This window comes from Heptranchias perlo, chromosome 9 (genome assembly GCF_035084215.1).
Source record: "Heptranchias perlo isolate sHepPer1 chromosome 9, sHepPer1.hap1, whole genome shotgun sequence".
In the NCBI taxonomy this organism is placed as follows: domain Eukaryota; kingdom Metazoa; phylum Chordata; class Chondrichthyes; order Hexanchiformes; family Hexanchidae; genus Heptranchias; species Heptranchias perlo.
The window spans coordinates 75549563-75574915 of NC_090333.1; the positions used below are offsets into that span (position 1 = coordinate 75549563).

The window sequence follows — 25353 nt, forward strand, 5'->3', positions numbered from 1 at the left end:
AGTAGGAATAAACCGGTCTTTTTCAGGGTGGCAGGCAGTGACTAGTGGGGTACCGCAGGGATCAGTGCTTGGGCCCCAGCTATTCACAATATATATCAATGATTTGGATGAGGGAACGGAATGTAACATTTCCAAGTTTGCAAACGACACAAAGCTGGGGTGGAATGTGAGCTGTGAGGAGGATGCAAAGAGGCTCCAATGTGATTTAGACAAGTTGGGTGAGTGGGCAAGAACATGGCAGATGCAATATAACGTGGATAAATGTGAGGTTATCCGCTTTGGTTGTAAAAACAGAAAGAGAGATTATTATCTGAATGGTGATAGATTGGGAAAAGGGGAGGTGCAACGAGACCTGAGTGTCCTTGTACACCAGTCGCTGAAAGCGAGCATTCAGGTGCAGCAAGCAGTTAGGAAGACAAATGGTATGTTGGCCTTCATTGCAAGAGGATTTGAGTACAGGAACAGGGATGTCTTACTGCAGTTGTACAGGGCCTTGGTGAGACCACATCTGGAGTATTGTGTGCAGTTTTGGTCTCCTTATCTGAGGAAGGATGTCCTTGCCATGGAGGAAGTGCAACGAAGGTTTACCAGACTGATTCCTGGGATGGCAGGACTGACGTATGAGGAGAGATTGGTTAGACTAGGCCTACATTCACTAGAGTTTAGAAGAATGAGAGATGATCTCATCGAGACATATAAAATTCTAACAGGACTAGACAGACAAGATGCAGGGAGGATGTTCCCGATGACTGAGGAGTCCAGAACCAGGGGTCACAGTCTCAGGATACGGGGTATGCCGTTTAGAACCGAGATGAGGAGAATTTTCTTCACTCAGAGGGTGGTGAATCTGTGGAATTCTCTACCACAGAAGGCAGTGGAGGCCAAGTCTTCAGATGTATTCAAGAAGGAGATAGATATATTTCTTAATGCTAAAGGGATCAAGGGATATGGGGAAAAAGCGGGAACAGGGTACTGAGTTAGACGATCAGCCATGATCATTTTGAATGGCGAAGCAGGCCCGAAGGGCCGAATGGCCTACTCTTGCTCCTATTTTCTATGTTTCTATGATCCGGCCCTTCCCGCCTGCTTCCACCTGATGTGAATCAGTCGCGACAGGAAACCCAAACAGGTAGGGTTAAATTGATTCTACATTTGTAATACGCAAGAAGTTAAGTGCCTCAACTATCGTAATGGAGGTACATTTCCCCTTTACGTATCAGCCCGCCGGCTTTAAGTGGGGCGGGACTTCCAGGTTTCTGTTGCACGCACGGGCATCCAAACACGCCCTGGGTTAAACCTGGAAGTGGGCGGGTTGGAGCCAGGATGCAGTCCCGCTCCAAAAACATTTTACTGCCCACTGCCCCCAACCCACCCATACTTGGGGGGGGAGTTAAAATTACTCCCACTGTAGCTGTAAAGCCGAAAATTATGTATTAGACTGTAAAGTCTATGGCTTCCACAATCCATCCCCTGATGCAGTAGAGACCAAAAGGACTCCAGGTCTCTGGGGCGAAAAGAAAAACTCCTTTCAGTCTCAAGTCCTGCCTAATTCTCGTTAATATTATACTCACATCCTCTCGCTCTGCACTCACAGTCCAAGTTAAAGAACGTGCCTGCCTCTTCATTTGGAACCTGTTCCAAACAGTATTTTAACCCCTTACATCCCCAAGGAAAAGAAGTTCAGTTCTGTGCTTCTCTCATCATAACCTACAACCTTCTTACCCAAATAAAATTTAGGGTGAAAAGAACACTAAGAAATACAGGACGAAATGATCACTCTTTAATGAACTCCCCCCCCCCTCCCACCCTTTAATTACCTTCCCTCTGGACTATAGACCTTGAGCTTCCAGTTCTGATCGAGGAAGAATGCCCTGATTGAAAAAAAATTCTATCAGAGCAGCACCCGCCACCGGCGGCCCTACAGGTGAGGATGTTGCTGAAATTCAATATCACTGTTTTCACAGGGTGTAGATTTAAGCACTGAGCAGGGCAGCATCTTAATTCTATAGAAGAAAGAAATACTGTGAATATTGGAAGTCAGAAATAAAAACAGAAACTGTGGGATATACACAGCAGCCTGTCAGCGGGTTAACATTCCGAGTGTGGATTTTCATCAAAACTTAATTTTACGTAAGAACATTCAAGGGGGAGAAAAGGCCATCCGACCCATCGAAGCTCATCCCTAGAGCCCTAACCCCCATTATAGCATCATAGAATCATACAGCACAGAAGGAGGCCATTTGGCCCATCGTGACGGTGCTGGCTCTTTGAAAGAGCTATTGAATTAGTCCCACTCCCCCTGCTCTTTCCCCACAGCCCTGCAAATTTCTCCTTCTCGAGTATTTATCCAATTCCTTTTTGAAAGCTACCATTGAATCTGCTTCCACCAGCCTTTCAGGCAGCGCATTCCAGATCATAACAACTCGTGGCATAAAAAACATTCTCATTTTCCCTCTGAAATTTTCGCCAATTACCTTAAATCTGTGTCCTCTGGTTACTGACCCTCCTGCCAGTGGAAACAGTTTCTCCCTATCCACTCTATCAAAACCACTCAGAATTTTAAACACTTCTATTAACTCCCTCCTTAACCCTCTGTGCTCTAAGGAGAACAATCCCAGCTCCTCCAGTCTCTCCACATAACTGACCCATTAAAGCTCATCCCCCACCCCCTAACTCCCATTGTAGCATCTGACCCATCAAAGCTCATCTCTGCAATCCTCTAACTCCCATTACAGCATTCAGCTGCATTTTTGTAGGATTTAAAGCCCCTACTTTCGGGATTATAATTTAATCCAATCCAAGGAGTGGTTTGTGACAACAACAAGACCACCATGGTACTGGTATTATGGTTAAAGGCAAAACTGATTTATTAAGCACATCACAATTAGTACAAACAAAGTGATACTTAACAAAGTGATACTTAACAAATAGTCACAGTCTGTTCCTTGAAACCTTAGAAGTATCCCTCCAAGTGACTGTGGCGCAGTCTCTCTCTCTCTCTCTTGCTGTGATCTGTTGACTGAAGAGTTCTCTTCTTCCTTGCCAGAATCTTGTGCGCCTCCCTCGGCTTTTGAGGTCTCTTCTTATACCCTTTTTCAGTCTATGTGGCAGTTTACTATCACACCCACATCTCTCAGCCTTACCATTAATCATGTCTCTCACCCTTTAGAAGTTACATCCCAAGCAACTCCTGGTACCATCTGTGCCTTGTTATTACAGACTTAACGGTACCTTTTCTCAGAGTCACATTGCCAGCCTTCACGGGACCGTTTGTATAACCAAACTTCTATTCACTAGCTTGCGGGGGCTCGAGGTAGAGAGGCCTGAGCCTGGGTGACTCCCTGATTTATCATTACAGCACATCCTCCCTCAAGCCTGTGATTTTTCCCAAGTTCTGTTAACTGTCACTTCAATGCTATCAGCCTTCTGTTAGTTTTAATTGCAAACTTGACTATAATAACCATCATGCAGCCTTCTTGGCCCACCAGCCCTTTCTTATTGAATACACGTTACATGGTTCATACTATATTAATACACAGTACAGTTTACATTTATAGATACATAGATTCATAGTACATTTAATTCTACTTCTACTATTGATCATAATTATACTAAATTATATCTGTTGTTGGGTTAATTCTTACAATTCCCTACCTTGAGGGTGAGGCATTTATGCCGATCCCTCATACTTCATGTGGATATATTTTAGATTCCCATTTTTGCTCCTTTCTATTAGGTCTTGGGTTCATATCCCCCATAACTGGACTCTCATCTGGTGCACTAAGTGTTTCAAATAACATGTCTAGGAAACTAGACAAATCAGGACTAATAGCTGGGCCACTACCAACAGGTGTGAAAGCGTTCTGATCCAGGGAGGAATTACTATGTTTGACCCTATGTACCACCAATGACCTGTGGTTCTGTTCAAAATACAAAAGTAGGGTACATTTATCGCCTAAAACGGCTGCACAATCCGATTCTTGATTCTTTACTTGATGTACGTCTTGGAGTATCAATATCAGCGTAAGAGTCCACATTCTCCACCTGTAATCAGACCAAGCATAATGTCTTTTAATCCTTGACAGTTTTCATCTGGTTAATGTGAAACTACTTCAGCTTTGGTTCCCCCTTTACCCCATACCGAACATTCAAAAGATAGATGGCTGGGTTCAGCTTATCCACAATACGGTGAGTCCCTGTCCATTTAAGATCAAAAGAATGCTGTTTTGGGGAGAATTTCTGTAACATAACTTTATTTCCAATCTCATACTCAAATGGTCTGACCCTTTTGTCAAAGCATTTTTTTTTTAACTGTTGTCGTGATTTGCCCATGTTGGTTGCCACTAACTGGTTTACCTTGTTGGTCTGGTCAATCAGAGTCTGCATCCACTTCTGACTACACGGTTGTAGTTTCAGAGGGGTGTTGCTACCCAAGGTTACATGACCTGGTATGCGCATTTGTCTCCCTGTCATTGCTTCATGTGGACTGATCCCTGTTGTCTTGTGAGGGGTAGAGAGTATGGCCATCAGGCACAGGGGCCATCATGCTAGCCCATTGAGCGGGGTGTTCTGTACACATTTTGGGTAGCAGTGTTTTTAGTGTCCTATTGCCTCTTTCCACACTTCCAAACGACTGTGGATGGTGGGCAATGTGTAATTTTTGTCTAATCTTTAGCATCTCCTGCAGGGCAGTAAAGATTTCCCCTGTAAAGTGTGGGCCCTGGTCACTATCCACCTCAACTGGCATTCCCCATCTACAGAACACCTCCCTCAATAAGATCTGTGCCTTGTCGTTACAGGCTTAACGGTACCTTATCTTAGAGTCACATTGCCAGCCTTCACAGGACCCCGTTTGTATAAACAAACTTCTGTTCACTAGCTTGCGGGGGCTCGAGGTAGAGAGGCCTGAGCCTGCGTGACTACCTGTTTTATCATTACAGCACATCCTCCCTCAAGCCTGTGATTTTTCCCAAGGTCTGTTAACTGTCACTTCAATGCTATCAGCCTTCTGTTAGATTTAATTGCAAACTTGACTATAATAACCATCATGCATCCTTCTCGGCCCACCAGCCCTTTCTTATTGAATACACGTTTTATGGTTCATACTATATTAATACACAGTGCAGTTTACATTTATAGATACATAGATTCATAGTACATTTCATTCTACTTCTACTATTGATTATAATTATACTAAATTATATGTTATTGGGTTAAATCTTACATTTTGAATGTCCTTAATAGTTTATCTTTATTATCCCAGCTGACAGTTTACACTTTTGAGTTCTTCCGAATATCCCTTTGGAATTTTCTTTTCACAATTTAAATTTACTTTCTTTGGCCCTCCATTTTTGGGTTACTTTGAAATAATATCTTGGGGTTACCTTGTCTATACCAGTTTATTATTATATAAACTTTGGTGACCCTTTTTTTTTTATTCGTTCATGGGTTGTAGGCACCGCTGGCGAGGCCGGCATTTATTGCCCAACCCTAATTGCCCTTGAGAAGGTGGTGGTGAGCCGCCTTCTTGAACCGCTGCAGTCCGTGTGGTGACGGTTCTCCCACAGTGCTGTTAGGAAGGGAGTTCCAGGATTTTGACCCAGCGATGACGAAGGAACAATGATATATTTCCAAGTGTGACTCGGAGGGGAACATGCAGGTGGTGTTGTTCCCATGTGCCTGCTGCTCTTGTCCTTCTAGGTGGTAGAGGTCACGGGTTTGGGAGGTGCTGTCAAAGAAGCCTTGGCGAGTTGCTGCAGTGCATCCTGTGGATGGTACACACTGCAGCCAGTGGTGAAGGGAGTGAATGTTTAGGGTGGTGGATGGGGTGCCAATCAAGCGGGCTGCTTTGTCCTGGATGATGTCGAGCTTCGTGAGTGTTGTTGGAGCTGCACTCATCCAGGCAAGTGGAGAGTATTCCATCACACTCCTGACTTGTGCCTTGTAGATGGTGGAAAGGCTTTGGGGAGTCAGGAGGTGAGTCACTCGCCACAGAATACCCAGCCTCTGACCGGCCCTTGTAGCCACAGTATTTATGTGGCTGGTCCGGTTAAGTTCCTGGTCAATGGTGAGCCCCAAGATGTTGATAGTGGGTGATTCAGCAATGCTAATGCCATTGAATATCAAGGGGAGGTGGTTAGACTCTCTCTTGTTGGAGATGGTCATTGCCTGGCACTTGTCTGGCGTGAATGTTACTTGCCACTTATGAGCCCAAGCCTGGATGTTGTCCAGGCCTTGCTGCATGCGAGCACGAATGGAACTGAACACTGTGCAATCATCAGCGAACATCCCCATTTCTGACCTTATGATGGAGGGAAGGTCATTGATGAAGAAGCTGAAGATGGTTGGGCCTAGGACACTGCCTTGAGGAACTCCTGCAGCAATGCCCTGGGGCTGAGATGATTGGCCTCCAACAACCACTACCATCTTCCTTTGTGCTAAGTATGACTCCAGCCACTGGAGAGTTTTCCCCCTGATTCCCATTGACTTCAATTTTACTAGGGCTCCTTGGTGCCAGACTCGGTCAAATGCTGCCTTGATGTGAAGGGCAGTTACTCTCACCTCACCTCTGGAATTCAGCTCTTTTGTCCATGTTTGGACCAAGGCTGTAATGAGGGGGAAGACCGGAGTGTTCCACTGATGGCTTGTTCTGAAGGGGAAGACGGGAACGTTCCACTGATGGCTTGTTCTGAAGGGGAAGATGGGAACGTTCCACTGATGGCTTGTTCTGAAGGGGAAGACGGGAACGTTCCACTGATGTGGTGCTCTGAGGGGGAAAACCGGAACATTCCACTGACGGTGCTCTGAGGGGAATGACCGGAGCGTTCCACTGACGCGGTGCTCGGAGGGGGCAGACTGGAGTGTTCCACTGATGTGGTGCTCTGAGGGGAAAGACCGGAATGTTCCACTGATGTCATGCTCTGAGGGGGCAGACCGGAATGTTCCACTGATGTCCTGCTCTGAGGGGGAATTTCAGGGCCAATGAATCTTATGGTAAGCTCTCATTCCTGGTATTCATTGACAATCAATACCATTCCCTTGTCTGATTAGAATCTACAATTAAAATACCCATTGTCCTTCAAAGGGTCAACAGTTTGATTAGTTTTTGTTCAAAGGTTTCTGTATCATAGATGACTGACATATCAAACAACCAGCCTGCTCCCATGGAGATAGCTGATCTCTCATAGAAACTGGAGATTCTCTGGACAGTTTCATATATTGAGTGTCCTCTGGTCACAAAAAGAACTCTCAATTTGTGATTTGCATTACTCTGTCTATCTAAAGTCATATAAAAATCTATCACATAGAAATGTTCCCTCTCTAACCCATGACGATGTCCTGCTTCCATCACATCAGGGATAAGGCTTTGCAACAAATGCAGTGGTCCAAACGTGTTCAGACGAGGGTAACTCCTGTAGGCCAGGATTTCCCACGTCAGTGCTCACCAACCCACGCGGGCAGGAATTTCCTCAAAGCTGCTGTTCCCACTCCGCTGCTGGAAATTCCTGGCCACAATGTTCCACCTATCAAAATGTGAGCAGGCGAAAATCGGGAGCTGGTGAGCACGGAAGCGGAAAATCTCAGCCATACCCATCTCTTCTGGCAATGGACCACCTTCTTTCGCTGTCCGTTGACTCCGATGTCTGTAATAGCTGGAGCTTTCACTAGCGATTAATGTCACCTTTGCTGTTCCACTTCCCAAACCCCCCCACCCACCTCCCCCACCTCACCCCTATACTTAAAGCAGCTTTTAGGATTTCAGCACAAATGCTGTCCACACCAACCCTTTGGCTTAGTGGTAACGGTTCCTCGCTCTGAGTCAGAAGATGCAGGGTTCGAGCAACACTCCAGACAGACCCGGTGAGTGGAGACTAGAGCTCTGGCTCTGAATTCTGGTTTGACACCCAGTGGGATACTCAACATCTGGCGGGTGTGGACAGCGTCTCCGCGCCCCCCCCCCCCCATTGTGGGGGTCCATATAACCCTCTTGCCATATTGAACTAACCCCCCTATCGGTTAGCATAAAGATAGTTACGCCCATAGAAGAAGCGTTCAGCTCGCGGCCTGTCATACTGTTAATCAGACTGCAAATCCTTTCACTGCCCCACACTGAGAGTGTGAAGATATGAATAATACAACAACTTAGCAGCCTACCATTAGCTGGACAATAAAGTGCAGACTCCACTTCCTCTCATCGGACGGGTTCATTCTATGCATCAAATATCAGTTTTTCCACCATCCGCCTCGATGTAGTTCCTTATTACAGGCACCAGCTCCTTGTAATGCTCTCTCCAGACCTCTGAAGATGCCCTAACGGCTTTGCTAGAGACATTGGCACTAGACCAGAGGAACCATTTTCACCATAGCCAATGGAAAACTGATTTTGATTAATTTTTCATGTAATCCTGCACCCTTGTGGATGAGCACAGCCCAATGCTCCCACTTCATGCTCTAAGGACTCTCCTGTCCTCACAATGTGCTGCATCATAATCTACCTCTGCAGCAGGCTATTGATTGCTCCAAAGAGCCTTCAAGTAACTTATTGGAATCATAGAATCATATAGCACACAAGGAGGTTATTCGGCCCATCGTGCCTGTGCCGGCTCTTTGAAAGAGCTACGCAATTAGCCCCGCTCCCCTGCTCTTTCCTCATATCCCTGCAAATGTTTCCTTTTCAAGTATGTATCCAATTCCCTTTTGACATTACTAATCCCTCAACCAACATCACTAAAAACAGGTTATCTGGTCATTATCACATTACTGTTTATGGGATCTTGCTGTGCTCAAATTGGCTGCTGCATTTCCTACATTACAACACCTCAAAACTACCGCATTGGCTTCAAAGTGCTTTGGGGCATCCAGAGGCTGTGAAAGGTGCTATATAAATGCAAGTCTTTCTTCATTCTTTTTATTCAATCTGCTTCCATCAACCTCTCAGGCAGTGCATTCCAGATCATAACAGTTGGGCATAGGTTGTCTGCTTCTCCCTAATTCCAAATCCCCAAACTTCCACTCAGGTCCCCCCAGCCCATCCCATCCCACCACACCACATTCCCCAGTTCTATATCCGAGTTTGAATCTCTTTAACTTTTACTTTGCGTCTGTTTTCACAAAAGAGGAGGACGATGCAGACATTGTAGTTAAAGAGGAGGAGTGTGAAATATTGGTGGGATAAATATGTTGAGAGAGGAAGTATTAAGGGGTTTAGCATCTTTGAAAGTAGATAAATTGCCAAGCCCAGATGAAATGTATTCCAGGCTGTTAAGAGAAGCAAGGGAGAAAATAACGGAGGCTCTGACCATCATTTTCCAATCCTCCCTGGCTACAGACATGGTACCAGAGGACTGGAGGACTGCTAACATTGTGCCATTGTTTAAAAAGGGAGAAAGGGATAGACCGAGTAATTACAGGCCAGTCAGCCTAACCTCGGTGGTGGGCAAATTATTGGAAAAAATTCTGAGGGACAGTATTAATCATTTCGAAAGGCACGGATTAGTCAAGGACAGTCGACATGGATTTGGTAAGGGAAGGTCGTGTCTGACTAACCTGATTGAATATTTCGAGGAGGTAACAAGAAAGGTCGATGAGGGTAGTGCTTTTGATGCAATTTACATGGATTTTACCAAGGCTTTTGACAAGGTCCCATATGGCAGACTGGTCAGAAAACTAAAAGCCCATGGAATCCAAAGAAAAGTGGCAAGTTGGATCCAGAATTAGCTCAGCGGCTGGAAGCAAAGGGTAATGGTCGAAGGGTGTTTTTGTGACTGGAAGCTGTTTCCAGTGGGGTTCCGCAGGGCTTGGTACTAGGTCCCTTGCTTTTTGTGGTATATATCAATGATTTAGGCTTAAATGTAGGGGGTATGATTAAGGAGTTTGCAGATGATACAAAAATTGGCCGTGTGGTTGATAGTGAGGAGGAAAGCTGTAGACTGCAGGAAGATATCAATGGACTGGTCAGGTGGGCAGAAAAATGGCAAATGGAATTCAATCCAGAGAAGTGTGAGGTAATGCATTTGGGGAGAGCAAACAAGGCAAGGGAATACACAATAAATGGAAGGATACTGAGAGGTGTGGAGGAAGTGAGGGACCTTGGAGTACATGTCTACAGATCCCTGAAGGTAGCAGGACAGGTAGATAAGGTGGTTAAAAAGGCATAAGGAACGAGCCGAGGCATAGAGCAGGGAGGTTATGCTTGAACTGTATAAAACACTAGTTAGGCTACAGCTTGAGTACTGCGTACAGTTCTGGTCACATTACAGGAAAGATGTGATTGCACTAGAGAGGGTACAGAGGAGATTTACGAGGATGTTGCCAGGGCTGGAGAATTTTAGCCATGAGGAAAGATTGGAGAGGCTGGGGTTGTTTTCTTTGGAACAGAGGAGGCTGAGGGGAGATTTAATTGAGGTGTATAAAAATATGAGAGGCCTAGATAGAGTGGATAGGGAGGACTTGTTTCCCTTAGCAGAGATGTCAATAACCAGGGGGCATAGGTTTAAAGTAATTGGTAGAAGGATTAGAGGGGAGTTGAGGAGAATTACTTTCATGCAGAGGATGTTAGGGGTCTGGAACTCACTGCCTGAAAGGGTGGTAGAGGCAGAAACCCTCATCACACTCAAAAAGTACATGGATGTGCACTTGAACTGCTGCAACACTACGGACCAAGAGCTGGAAAGTGGGATTAGGCTGGGTAGCTCTTTTTCGGCCGGCACAGACACGATGGGTTTAATGGCCTCCTTTTGTGCCATAAATTTCTATGATTCTATGAACACAGAATTAACTGTTTTATTTGGGACTCCTTTCCACACATCCATGACTCAGAGGTGGGGGGGTGGGGCAGAGGACATGCTTTTGAATCTCAAATCTTGCATGAGATTTGTTCATTTCATAATCATGTCCTCTCACTTTACTTTTCTTCCATGAAACCGTCACTTCACTTCAATCACCAAGACCAGACTGACTGAGCTGAATATAGCCTCAATTGTATCACTGCCTCGCTTGCTCCATTTGTATCAAGAGCAATTGGAACCTGCCCAAAAGCCAAGACTATAAAAGTAAATGAGGTCAATGAAATCTAGCCATGGCTCAGCCTTCATTTGAATATTCCCCCATAATATTCAGCCCCTGGGGACTAAACACAATTCTGGGAATGTGTCAGTGTGTCTGACTCCAACACTGGAGCCCAGAAATGACTGCAATATGATCTCACAAAATCTTAACGCACATGTGACATTCCTCTGTCCATTATCTTAATGGAGGAGGCAGCCTGTTTATTTTACATGGAGAGTGCCTCCCTTAAAATAGTGCACCGATGAATGCCCTACAAACAATAAGTTCTAGGCTTTGGTGTGCAATTAACCCTCAGTTATCTTGAGGGAGCTTGAAAGAGTTGTGCAGTCTCCCCCTATATCTTTTACACTTGGTTTGTTCCAAGTATCAGCCCGCCCGACCCCACTCTCTGCCCAGTGTTGTTTGTTAAACTTGGTGCATCTTTTCTCTGGGTATTAATCTTTTAACAAACTCCTTTTGAAACAAAGGTGGAGAGATTTCATCCCGCCCACTGAACATAACCAATTCCGGCATGGTCTCTGTAATGGGGGGAGCACTCAATTCATATTAAAGGGGGAGTGTAATCTATTGAATTGCTCATAAAGCACCCTTCGTCCTTCTTCATCTATCGACATTCCTGACCTGAAACCAAACTCAGTGTCTCCTCCATTAACGAAGGAGCCTCCAAGTAGCTCTGTTTCCTCCTCTGCTCTCCTCAACAACTCTTAACTCTCTGCCAAGTCCAAGTCCATCCGAGACTTGAGTCTTGCTCCCGTATCTGGGAGGTTCTTCCAGCCCCTGTCTCACACTCCTGGCCCGGACATGAGATAAAGCCTGTCACCCGACAGATAATCCTTCTCTCAATTGCTAGTCTCCAACTCACTCTGCATTGCGCCTTTTCTAGTTTTTCTCTATTTTATCAATATTACTACAGTCAGTGCCTCTCACCGCATATCCACCCCTGGTATTTTACTCTCAATATTGTGCTGGAGGGGGTGGGAACGTCGGCACTTCTTAGGCCTGCTCCCGTTACATTGGTGGCATTCCCTGGCTACCCTGGGAATTCTACCCAACTCACCCTTGATTGACCCAATAGGATTTAGCCCCACTGGAAGCAGGCATGACCCCATTTCTGGGCCTAAGGGAGGCCTCTGCAGTTCATAAGACAAGGATAATTGATCTCGAAGGGATTCATTACCATCGAAGAGATGGCCAGAAATTCTGGAAAAATTATTCAGAAACATGTTTTCTCCTCTCCTCTTTTGCCCGATAAGGGCCTCAAGTGTCCCCTCTCGGGGCGTCAGGGAGTCATTCCTAAGTCCACCACCACATCAGGGCAGGTGCCCTCTGTAATGTTTCTACAGGCCCACCCTGAATATTTAACAGTATACACCCTTCAGAGTGGGGTTAGACCAGGTGGCTCATGTGGACAATAAACACTGGTGCAGATAGAACCAGACATTACAGCATAAGTGGTACCACCAAGGACAGATGAACCCCTTTGAGATCTAACTCAATAATGTCCAAGTAGCACTGCATGAGATCCAGTGAGACTATCACTCACCCAGTGCTTTCACAGTGAATGAAGTCGCTTGAACTGTGTACAAACCTTTAGACACCAACTGAGGAAGCACATTTTGTATTTTAAATATCAGGAGAAATCAGAGTGTTGGAAGAGCGTATTGTGTGCTAGCAATTGCATCGCTATCTTTTAGAGTTACAGGAGAGGGAACGAGAAAAATTAGAAAGAAAGGAGGAAAGTAACAGAGACAGAGGAGAGTGAAAGGAAGAGTAACAGACATAGGGAAGAGAAAGGGAGAGTAACAGGGATACAGGGAAGAGAAAAGAAGAAGGGAGAGAGAAAGAAAACTCAAGTCAAACAGAGAAAAGGCAGAGAGTAACATAAAATGGTTTTGAATAGTGCAGAGATGGGGGAACGTAAGAAAGAGATTGAGCGTGATAGCAACAGAGGAGGGAGAGAGACATATGTCAAGTGAAAGGGAGAAGCAGGTTTGGGAATAGAACATGCGACGGTACTGAGCGGAGATCGGCTCACTCTGTGCTGCTTGGGCAGAGAGAAAGTTTATTTAGGCTGGGGAAAGGAGGATTAACCGGGCTATGGAGAGAGATCTGTAATCCAGGGATTGACAGAGGGGAGGATTAACCGGGATAGGGAGAGAGATCTGTAATCCAGGGATTGACAGAGGGGAGGATTAACTGAGAGATGGAGAGAGATCTGTAATCCAGGGATTGACAGAGGGAAGGATTAACTGGGAGATGGAGAAAGAATTGTACTCCAGGCACTGACAGAGAGGAATACAAATGAAGTACTGCATTCAGTTCTGGGCACCGCACCTCAGGAAGGATATATTGGCCTTGGAGGGGGTGCAGTACAGATTCACCAGAATGATACCGGGGCTAAAAGGGTTAAATTATGAGGACAGGTTGCATAGACCAGGCTTGTATTCCCTCGAGTATAGAAGTCTAAGGGGTGAACTAATTAGGGTGTTTAAGATGATTAAAGGATTTGATAGGGTAGATAGAGAGAAACTATTTCCTCTGGTGGGGGAGTCCAGAACAAGGGGGCATAACCTTAAAATTAGAGCTCGGCCGTTCAGGGGTGATGTCAGGAAGCACTTCTTCACACAAAGGGGAGTGGAAATCTGGAACGTTCTCCCGCAAAAAGCTGTTGAGGCTGGGGGCCAATTCAAAATTTCAAAACTGAGGTTGATAGGTTTTTGTTGGATAATGGCATTAAGGGATATGGAACTAAGGCGGGTAAATGGAATTAAGGCACAGATCAGCCATGATCTAACTGAATGGCGGAACAGGCTCGAGGGGCTGAATGGCCTACTCCTGTTCATATGTTCCTAGAGGATGATTAACTGGGACATAGGGAGAGATCTGTAATCCTGGGACTGACAGAGAGGATGATTAACTGGGATATGGAGAGTGACCTGTAATTGATGGACTGACACAGAGAAGGGTTAACTGGGATTCGGAGAGTGACCTGTAATTGATGGGCTGACATAGCCGTGACTAGATGGTAGCACTCTCGCCTCCGAGTGAGAAGGCTTTGGATTCAGGTCCAGAGACTTGAGGGCAAAATCTGGGCTGACACTCCAGTGCAGCACTTAGTCGGAGGTGCCGTCTTTCAGATGAGAGGTTAAACCGAGGCTCTGTCTGCCCTCTCAGGTGGATGCAAAAGCTCGCATGGCACTATTTTGAAGAAGAGCAAGGGAGTTCTCCCCGGTGTCCTGGCCAATATTTATCCCTCAACCAACATCACGAAAACAGATTATCTGATCATTATCACATTGCTGTTTGTGGGACCTTGCTGTGCGCAAATTGGCTGCCGCGTTCCCTACATTACAACAGTGACTACACTTCAAAAAGTACTTCATTGGCTGTAAAGCACTTTGGGACATCCGGAGGTCGGGAAAGGCGCTATATAAATGAAAGTCTTTCTTTCTTTCTTTGACACAGAGGAAGAAATACTGGGATACGGAGGGAGATCTGTAATTCATGGACAGACACAGAGGAAGAATTATTGGAACGTGGAGAGGGATCTGTAATTCATGGACAGACACAGAGGAAGAATTATTGGAACGTGGAGAGGGATCTGTAATTCATGGACAGACACAGAGGAAGAATTATTGGAACGTGGAGAGGGATCTGTAATTCATGGACAGACACAGAGGAAGAATTATTGGAACGTGGAGAGGGATCTGTAATTCATGGACAGACACAGAGGAAGAATTACTGGAACGTGGAGAGGGATCTGTAATTCATGGACAGACACAGAGGAAGAATTACTGGAACGTGGAGAGGGATCTGTAATTCATGGACAGACACAGAGGAAGAATTATTGGAACGTGGAGAGGGATCTGTAATTCATGGCCAGACGCAGAGGAAGAATTACTGGAACGTGGAGAGGGATCTGTAATTCATGGCCAGACACAGAGGAAGAATTACTGGAACGTGGAGAGGGATCTGTAATTCATGGACAGACACAGAGGAAGAATTATTGGAACGTGGAGAGGGATCTGTAATTCATGGCCAGACGCAGAGGAAGAATTACTGGAACGTGGAGAGGGATCTGTAATTCATGGCCAGACACAGAGGAAGAATTACTGGAACGTGGAGAGGGATCTGTAATTCATGGACAGACACAGAGGAAGAATTACTGGAACGTGGAGAGGGATCTGTAATTCATGGACAGACACAGAGGAAGAATTACTGGAACGTGGAGAGGGATCTGTAATTCATGGACAGACACAGAGGAAGAATTACTGGAACGTGGAGAGGGATCTGTAATTCATGGACAGACACAGAGGAAGAATTACTGGAACGTGGAGAGGGATCTGTAATTCATGGACAGACACAGAGGAAGAATTATTGGAACGTGGAGAGGGATCTGTAATTCATGGCCAGACACAGAGGAAGAATTATTGGAACGTGGAGAGGGATCTGTAATTCATGGCCAGACGCAGAGGAAGAATTACTGGAACGTGGAGAGGGATCTGTAATTCATGGCCAGACACAGAGGAAGAATTACTGGAACGTGGAGAGGGATCTGTAATTCATGGACAGACACAGAGGAAGAATTACTGGAACGTGGAGAGGGATCTGTAATTCATGGACAGACACAGAGGAAGAATTACTGGAACGTGGAGAGGGATCTGTAATTCATGGACAGACACAGAGGAAGAATTACTGGAACGTGGAGAGGGATCTGTAATTCATGGCCAGACGCAGAGGAAGAATTACTGGAACGTGGAGAGGGATCTGTAATTCATGGACAGATGCAGAGGAGGATTAACTGGGATACGGAGAGAAATGTGTAATCCATGGAATGAGACAGAGGAGGATTAACTGGGACATGGAGAGAGATCTGTAATCCAGCAACTGACACCTGAGGGTTAACTGGGGCAGAGAGAGACCTGAAATCCAGAGATTGACACAGAATAGGATTTACTGAGAAATGGACAGAGATCTGTTATCCGTGGACTGACAAACAAGAGGATTAATTGGGACACAGAGCGAGTTCAGTCATACAGGTATTGACACAGATTAGGACATGAAGAGATCTGTAATCCATGGACTGATTCACAGACAATCAAGTTGGACACAGAGTGCAGGGAATTTAAGGTCTTCCCCAGAGATTCATGAAACTGGACGATAGTTCAGGCAAAGAAAGCGATCTGACAGGGTAGTTTTGTGAATCAAAGTGATTCTTTATTTAGTAATTTAAAAAGAGCACATGGCAAGCATAAAGCAACTCAATTAATACAAGGATTACTCTACCCGATAATACAAGTGGAGGTTCGCAACGTTCCTTACTTAATGATTTAAAAGAGGCACGAAGCAAAGCGAGCAAGTAACTCATACAACCTTATGTATCAAAGCAGTCGTCTAGGTCAATGCAGCCGTTTAGGTCCAAAAGTAGGGAGCTGATTACTGTGGTAACAGGTGATGTGTTGAAGTTCTTCTCATCAAGGTTTGTCTTTTCATCAAAGTTTAGAGACAAAGTGGTTTGGTCAAAGCTCAGAATCAAAGTCTTTTTGTCAAAGGTCAGAAACACAGTCTGGTTGGAGGAACTCATGCTGCAGTCGTTAACTCTTGAAACTTCTTCCAGCTTCTCTGATGTTGTCTATTGTCTGTCTATTTTGACTGCTACGATGTCTTATCTTTATCTGCTTCTGAGCAAATAGGGGTGAACCAAGTTATGAGAAGGCCCAATTTGTCCATAGCATTAAGATGGGTGGCTGGTTGGACCACTCATGGACCGTATGAACCCCTTATATCCTCCTCTCTACACGGTGTCCTATCAATTCTTTGTCCTTCGCAGTTGTTGTTGACAACGAAAACCTTCTGGAAGCTTCTAGAAGCTTCTGCTTATCAGTTGTTATTGAAAGTCGCAGCCTGACTACAGTTTCTGTACTGTATTGCTCCTGCAGTGTTAAACTGATGTTCAACTATCCAATTTAAATGGTTTGCACTTCGCTGTTTTGCAACTGTGCGTTTATACTGTAATGTCCAGGGCAAGTTAACACTTACTTTCAAATGTACTGTAAATGTACTATCCAAGTGAATGTCCCAATCTTTAAAGGGACTGATTTATGTTGAATCATCCAGTAGTTCAAAAGTGTAAAATGGGGTTTGACCCAATGTCCAAAGTCCTTACAGTCCCTCCTCAAGTGGACCTGACTAATCTTTTGACCGATCCACATTCACACACTTTGAGCATTGTCCATGGTTGTTCAGTTTTCTTTATCATTGGGTCATGTTCCTGTGTAGGACGGGTTTGCCGTGACATATGCAGAAAGAATATTGCTTTGCCATGCTTGTGGATTAAACGTCACTTTACACATAAGCATATTATCATAATAAACACTAGTACACATTGCGTACAGATTAAAGCCAAACTAATCATTCTAATCCATGGGTGTTGTCCAACATTATATACTGTCTCCCACCACTCATGAGCACCGAGCACGTTTATCACTTTATCTATGTTCTCATTGTCTTGCTACATTTTCACAAGGTGCTTCTGCGAAGTTTTAGTACATTCTATGATGGATTTAAGACTCAAGGATAGTGGGGGTATGAGATGTCCAAACTGGATCACGGCTTTCAGGGCTTCCCCTTTTAAACCGATCTCCACCTGAATTTCCGTAGCATTATGAACATTTACTGGGATCAGGACTGAACTTGCAGTTCTCAAAGGTAACTCAGGAGTGAAGCAAAATGATGGAGTTAATACAGGGCACTCTTGTGTTCCTTGGCGATAAGCCAAGTCCGATGTCATCACACAGTAACGACCTCGTCCCCATGTACCCGTGCCTTGCACGTCCTGATTTCCATTTTTGGATACTAACAGCACAATTGTGGGAGTGCTCATCTAGGGTGAAACCACAAGCCAGCACAATATTCTGGATGACATTGCACCAACACATCGACGTGCCTTTGATCTGAGTACAGCAAGATAAATCTGGTGCCACCCAAGTTTCCCCATTCTTTGCCAATACCTTTGGATAATTAACCAATTCCTTATGTATTTCACCTTCGAGGACGCCTATGGACTCCACCTTCAAGACCTCTAAGGGCTTCTGATCAGGTGAAAGGTGTGGGATGGCAATAGTCACAGTGAAAACTTGTCCTTTCCTCCACTCTTCACAGGGGTGTTTCACTGGGTATACAGATCCCAGTCGCCTAATATTACAATGGTTTCCTCTATTATCAGTCCATTTATCTAGCTGTTCATCAGTTATAAAAGGAATACAATTGCTCTTGACATCCTCCAATCCATTTTTCATCTGAAACAGCATAAATGTGGCGTACTTACTGCACGTGATGCCTTTAGAGATCGGCGCCTTGGATGTCACTGTGTTGCTTATCATTTCATTAATTTTTTTCCTGAGTCTGCTGAAAGTTATCAACTATCTCCTGCAAAGATATCAAAACTTGTTGCTGTTCATCCAACAACCCCTTCACTACTCTATTCTCCCCCTTCATAATTGCTTTCTCATGACTTCATCATGTTCCCACATGCTTTCTATATCTATTCTGTTCTGGAAAGCCATTCCTGCAGTAGCCCCTATACCCAACCACTCTGCTACTCCCCGTTTCTCTCTTCCTCTAATGGGGGCTGTGGTTTTATTTGTTTGGACTGCATTTATATCTCGACCTGAATTTCGCTCCATAAAATGTCTAAGTTTCTCGGACAACATCTGTTGGGACAGCCTCTCAGAAGTTTCATTACACAAACCTGATAGCAAAGCCATTTTTGAAAAATTAAACAGAACAGGGAAGATTTAAAATCATTGTATAGGATCTGATGTGTTTTGAAAACCAATAAACCTTGTCCACAAGCAGACGTTCGGTAGAGGCCGAATGGGCAGTTGCCTCTGACAACTCCGCATTCCTGATCACTTTAAAGCAGGAGGACCTGGATGACACCTCACCAGCCCCTCTGGGTATGCACCCATAGCAATCAGCATGTCGCTTCCAGACCTGAGGGAAATTGAGAGAACTTATCATTGCCCGTGTCCTATTAGGAAATGCAAATGTATTCTTAGTATCACCCATATAGAATGCACTCATCCGATAGCACTTGATAGCAGTTGATTCATTTCCGTTGCCAATACACGTACATGTCAATTGAAGTCCTTTTCCTGCTAGTACATATAATCCAGTTTTGACCATGGCCTGGTATCATTGGTGGTATAACTCGTGACGACACAGTCCCAGCTGACCCGAAGGTGTCCAGCTTCACCGAGGGGCAAAACGCAGCTCAACACAACAGCTAGCAACAGGTTCATGGTCCAACCTTATTAATATGTAATATACCGATGTTTCATTTGCTTTTCCCGATATCTGGTCTGAAGCCAGGACCTAGGGTGAAACAAAATGTATGGGTAATGTCTGCTCTTTGTTAATATCTTATTACTTTTTTTTAAATCAACTTTATTTGGTTTCGTGTAAATGTCTTCTGCTATTTACACATCGTTTGTACTTTGTTTGTACTCCCATGGAGGAGTGTACCTATTAGGCAGATGGACTGGCCTTTGTCTCAGCCGCCTAGGACTGGGGGCTCTCTGTCCTACCACAGGTGGGCGTAATGTGTTGTCATCCTGCTCATCCCACAGCACAGGAGGGAGGTGAGTAATCTCTTCCTCCATCAGGCTCACTACAGTATGTACGTACTGTTTTAGTGGTTAACATGGACCCATTTTCCTTTTCCCTTTTTCAGGGCTACTTTGTACACAGATGGACTGGCTTTATCCACAATGGGATATGGTCCAGAAAAGCGAGCTGCGAACGGCCCTGCTGATTGGTATGTTTTTACCATCACTGTCTGTCCCACATCCCATTCCACTGCTTTGACTTTGGAGTCAAAATACATTTTGTTGAACTTTTTAGATTGTCCAATATTAACAGCTGCAAAGACGTCAGCTGGTCACGTAATTGGTTAACGTACCGCTCCTGAGTCAAGGCCTGATACTGAGGCTCAGACATATCCTGATACATCAAATGTTCAGGGGTTCTCATCACCCTCCCTGTCATTAACTCATGGGGTGAGACCTTGGTTCAACGTGACTCAGTGGATCTCATAGCCATTAATGCCAAGGGCAGCAGGATTGCTCAAATAGCTTCCTTAGCATTGTTTTTAGTGTTCGGTTCTTTCTCTCCACTATGCCTGATGAGGTAGGATTATTTGAAATATGGAATCATATTTTGATTCCTAACAATTACACAGCAGTTTGCATTACCCTCCCTGTAAAATGACTACCTTGGTCCGAGACGATGGACTTTGGGAGTCCCCATCTGGTGAATATGTGGTTCACCAGTGTTTTAGCAGTGGTGTTGCAATGGGGGTTGGAAATTCTCCTACCCACTTTGAGAACATGTCTACTATCAGTAATTCACACCAATTACCTCGAGAGGAAGGGGGAAAGGGCCCAATATAATCGATATGTCGATCTGTCCAAGGGCCAGCTGTCGGCCGAGTGTGGTGCAACAGTGCCTACTTGGCGTTAGCATCCGGGTTGTGTTGTACACAAATTAAACGGTTTTGACAATAATGCTCCACCTGACTTTTCATTCCAGGCCACCACTTACTTGCTGGAGCCTTTCTAACGTTCCCCGTGGACTGGGGTGTCCTGAGGTGGATGCGTCAAGGGCTTGGTAAAGAAAAGCATTGCGCTCATTCTGTGGTACCACCCACTTTTAATCGCACAGCGGGATCCCATTTTTCACCTTTAATTTGGGCTGATTAGCATATTCTCCCCTTGGGCTTTCTTTCTTTTCTAGCATCACCATGACTGCCTTTATTACAGGATCCTCTTTTTGTAATTGTTTCAATCCGATTGGGTCGGGCAATTTCTCAGGCTGATTGGTTTCCATTGGGGGAACCATTTCTACCGATTCATTCCCTCCTCTCCTCCTTTCTTAACCAATTCGTCTGCTTTCTGATTCCTTTAGGTGCCTTTATTGGACCTTCATGGTGGTTGTGGTTGGCCACCTTACTCTGCTACTTTCCTTCCTGATACATCAGATTTCCTTCTATCACTGTAAGGAATCTTACAACACCAGGTTATAGTCCAACAATTTTATTTTAAAATCACAAGCTTTCGGAGATTATCTCCTTCGTCAGGTGAGTGAGTGAAAGGTTCTCAAATCGCATATCTTATATTAGGCTGGGACACCATCACACCAATCAAAGGTGTCGTTGGTGTTCAGACAGGTTAGCCACGGAAAACAGTAGGTCCCAGTATGCTGAATACACAATGTGTCAAATTACACAGACAGAGAGAAAGAGATCCGAAAGGCAGAGAGAGAATATTAAAAACAGATAACTTTTTTTTCCTCTTGCTGGTGGGGTTACGTGTAGCGCGACATGAACCCAAGATCCCGGTTGAGGCCGTCCCAGCCTAATATAAGATATGCGATTTGAGAACCTTTCACTCACTCACCTGACGAAGGAGATAATCTCCGAAAGCTTGTGATTTTAAAATAAAATTGTTGGACTATAACCTGGTGTTGTAAGATTCCTTACATTTGTCCACCCCAGTCCATCACCGGCATCTCCACATCATGGCTTCTATCACTGTGGGGAACTATCTTAAATTAGGAAACTTAAAAAAATTTTATACGCTTGACTAAAGCACTGCAACAATAGCACTAAATTTCAAAGAAACCCAACAAAATATGTCAAAAAACATGGGCGAGACCGGCTAGCTTTTCTGTCTTATCTTCCAAGGCCTCACTCCCTCCTTTTTGCTAGCAGCCTGTCTGAAATTGACCCTGCCTATCCCACACACAAATGTCCACAGGACGGCTGAATTTGGAATTTCCAACTCCAAGTCCTTCTCTTTGTGTTCTCAAGATGTAAATACATTCATATTAACGTTTTGTAAATGGTCGAAGTGATTTAAAACAAGTAAAGCAATAAACACTTAAGCGAAAGAAAAATTCTCTAGCTTGTAACAGAAGAAGAGAGGCAGAATCTTCCCTTTTCCCTTTCCTCCTGTTTTAAATCCTGTGTTATCCTTTATCTCTGAACTCCATTTTCAATCTCCAAAGTTTCCTTAGCTCAATTTTGAACCTATTTAACATCTCGTGGGAAAGACCATTTATCAGGCTTGTATTGGCTCACCTGTTTAAAAGTGTCCTCCTTCTCCTCTATTGCTGGAAGCCTCTTTCTCGGTTCACTTTCTGGAACCTCTTTGACTGCCTCTCTCACTCCTGCAACTTTACACCTCTCACATTTTCCCTTTTCGCTCTGAGTTTGGAGACGGTCCCTTTCTACAGAAACTTTAAATGTTTCTGAACAAGCTCCTGCTGCTCGTTGGTCAACAATCTCATCTCCAAATTGCTGGATTTCCTTCTCCTGCGCTTCTATTTCTAACTGTTTCTGCTTATTTTCTTTTTCCTTTAGCTCTTCCTTTAGCTGCGAGTCCTGCCGACTGAGCGTGGAGGCAATAACCGTACCGTGGTCTGTTTTAACGATACAGGCTCCTCATCTAAAACTGCAACCATGAGTTGCGAGCCTCCTGGCTCCAATTCATGTCGGGTTTGTATCGTTTGTCTAAAGCTACTCTTCAGGTCATCCCTATTTAATTCCACCTCACCCAGATCATGCTTTAATTCCATTACATTTCGTGCCAATACCTCACATCTTTGACTTCTCTCTATTAAAGGTAATATTGTTTGCCCTCGTTAATATATGATGCCCTAACAATTGCCCCTTCTCCTCCTGTTCCTTCTTTGAGACACCGTTCATTAGATCACCCACTTGTTTGCCCTCACTAGATCCTATCTTGATAGGAATTGGCTGGGATTCAACACCCACCTGGGAGTTTCCCCGTAAATCCACCTAATTTAGAGGGCGTCCCAGAGGAAAACGGAGATTCCCTCGGTTCTCGTACAGATTTGACAGTTCTGGATGCTCCCGTGTCAACGAAATATATGCCACGGTGGCCTCCAACCACAGCGGTTACGCACGGTCGTCCATGTAAGTTATACTGTAACGGGCACAAATACTTAGGAGAGGCCTGTCCCCATCATTGGGGGCGGGGGGCGGCAAATTAACCACTGGAATCCCTTGTTGTTCGATTACGCACATAGGAGGAGCATTGGGTACCCCTTGTACCGAAGCAGGAGGGGCGGTTGGTAGTACCACCCCTTTTAAGGCAGTGGTGATACAGTTTTCTATGTCTGCCAAACTGAGAGAGGGGCACTCATCCCATGGCTGATCTTTCTTTAACTCACCCCAATCCTGGTCATCTAAATCACCATCACTATCATCTCCTTTCATGGAGCAGATAATTCCTTGTTTTACTTGCAGGTCTTTTTCTAACTCAGCTATCTTACATCTACAATGGGAAGGAGATAGTTCTGTTCCTCTATGAAGTTCTTTATTGAAGTTTATCTGTACTCGTATGGCTGCCTTTAGATCATCCCATTCCATAACTATTTTGTGCAAGTGCTGTAATGTCTCACGTTGAGTTTCCTGCATAGTTCAGTTTCTTTCACCACTGCCAGGGTCTGAAAGTACTCTACATAGCCTTGTAGAGTTTGGACACGTGTTTCACTGTTTTGTCCCTCCCGTTTCGCATCAAGTGTCTTTTCTAACTTTTTCTCTGCCTCTTCCAATGCCCGCTTTAGTCCTGATACTTCTGTGCCTAAACCTGTCTTTTCTATCATAACACTCCCCAACTGTGCCTTTACCTCTTCTAGGGCCTGCTTTAGATCCGATATTTCTGCCTTGCCTTCTGCTTCTCATCACTCTTTTATTGTTTACTGAAGGCTGGGAGCCATACAGCTATAGCCTTTTTAAAAAAAAATTCGGCCTCTCTGTTAACATATGTATCCACATATCATCGTATACTTTGAAGGTGTCCACCTGATGGTCCTCAACCGGGAACTATTCCTCACTCTTTGGCAACTTCTTTGCCATGTAATTTTGAACTGCCGCTTCCATTTTATATTCCACACGCCTTACCTAACCTGCAGAATAATTTCGCTCAGTTTATACCTTCTACCCGTTCCTACCCAGAAAACTCCGTTCCCTGTTTTCTGTCTAAACGTGGCTCCAGTATTTTTCTTCACCCTGCTTGTTATATCCTCCTACGTTGGCCAAGGAATTCTCTTTAGCTTTTGTTCTGCGGTGTCCTTTCACGTGCACTATTACACATTCTTTGTTGAACTATGTTAAAGTCCCTGACCATTCGGGCGCCATTATGTAGGGAATTTAGGGTCTTCCCCAGAGATTCAAGGAACGGGACGGTAGTTCAGGCAAAGAAAGCGATCCGACGGGGTAGTTTTGTGAATCAAAGTGATTCTTTATTTAGTAATTTAAAAAGAGCACATGGCAAGCATAAAGCAACTCAATTAATACAAGGATTACTCTACCCGATAATACAAGTGGAGGTTCGCAACGTTCCTTACTTAATGATTTAAAAGAGGCACGAAGCAAAGCGAGCAAGTAACTCATACAACCTTATGTATCAAAGCAGTCGTCTAGGTCAATGCAGCCGTTTAGGTCCAAAAGTAGGGAGCTGATTACTGTGGTAACAGGTGATGTGTTGAAGTTCTTCTCATCAAGGTTTGTCTTTTCATCAAAGTTTAGAGACAAAGTGGTTTGGTCAAAGCTCAGAATCAAAGTCTTTTTGTCAAAGATCAGAAACACAGTCTGGTTGGAGGAACTCATGCTGCAGTCGTTAACTCTTGAAACTTCTTCCAGCTTCTCTGATGTTGTCTATTGTCTGTCTATTTTGACTGCTACGATGTCTTATCTTTATCTGCTTCTGAGCAAATAGGGGTGAACCAAGTTATGAGAAGGCCCAATTTGTCCATAGCATTAAGATGGGTGGCTGGTTGGACCACTCATGGACCGTGTGAAACCCTTATATCCTCCTCTCTACACGGTGTCCTATCAGTTCTTTGTCCTTCGCAGTTGTTGTTGACATCGATAACCTTCTGGAAGCTTCTGCTTATCAGTTGTTCTTGAAAGTTGCAGCCTGACTACAGTTTCTGTACTTTATTGCTCCTGCAGTGTTAAAGTGATGTTCAACTATCCAATTTAAATGGTTTGCACTTTGGTGTTTTGCAATTGTGCGTTTATACTGTAATGTCCAGGGCAAGTTAACACTTACTTTCAAATGTACTGTAAATGTACTATCCAAGTGAATGTCCCAATCTTTAAAGGGACTGGTTTATGTTGAATCGTCCAGTAGTCCAAAATCCTTCAGGAGAGAGATCTGAAATCCAGCGACTGACACGGAGAAGTATTAACTGGGA

The 25353-nt window shown here is 44.5% G+C and overlaps 1 long non-coding RNA gene across 1 annotated transcript; it reads right to left on the bottom strand.

Moving 5' to 3' along the window:
• Window positions 1-2854: 2854 nt before the first annotated feature.
• On the bottom strand, window positions 2855-25015 carry LOC137325534 (uncharacterized). The gene is made up of 3 exons (XR_010963889.1): window positions 24553-25015; window positions 16441-19443; window positions 2855-4044 (listed from the first exon to the last, which is right to left on the bottom strand). It is a non-coding gene; the product is annotated as an uncharacterized lncRNA (long non-coding RNA).
• Window positions 25016-25353: the final 338 nt, after the last annotated feature.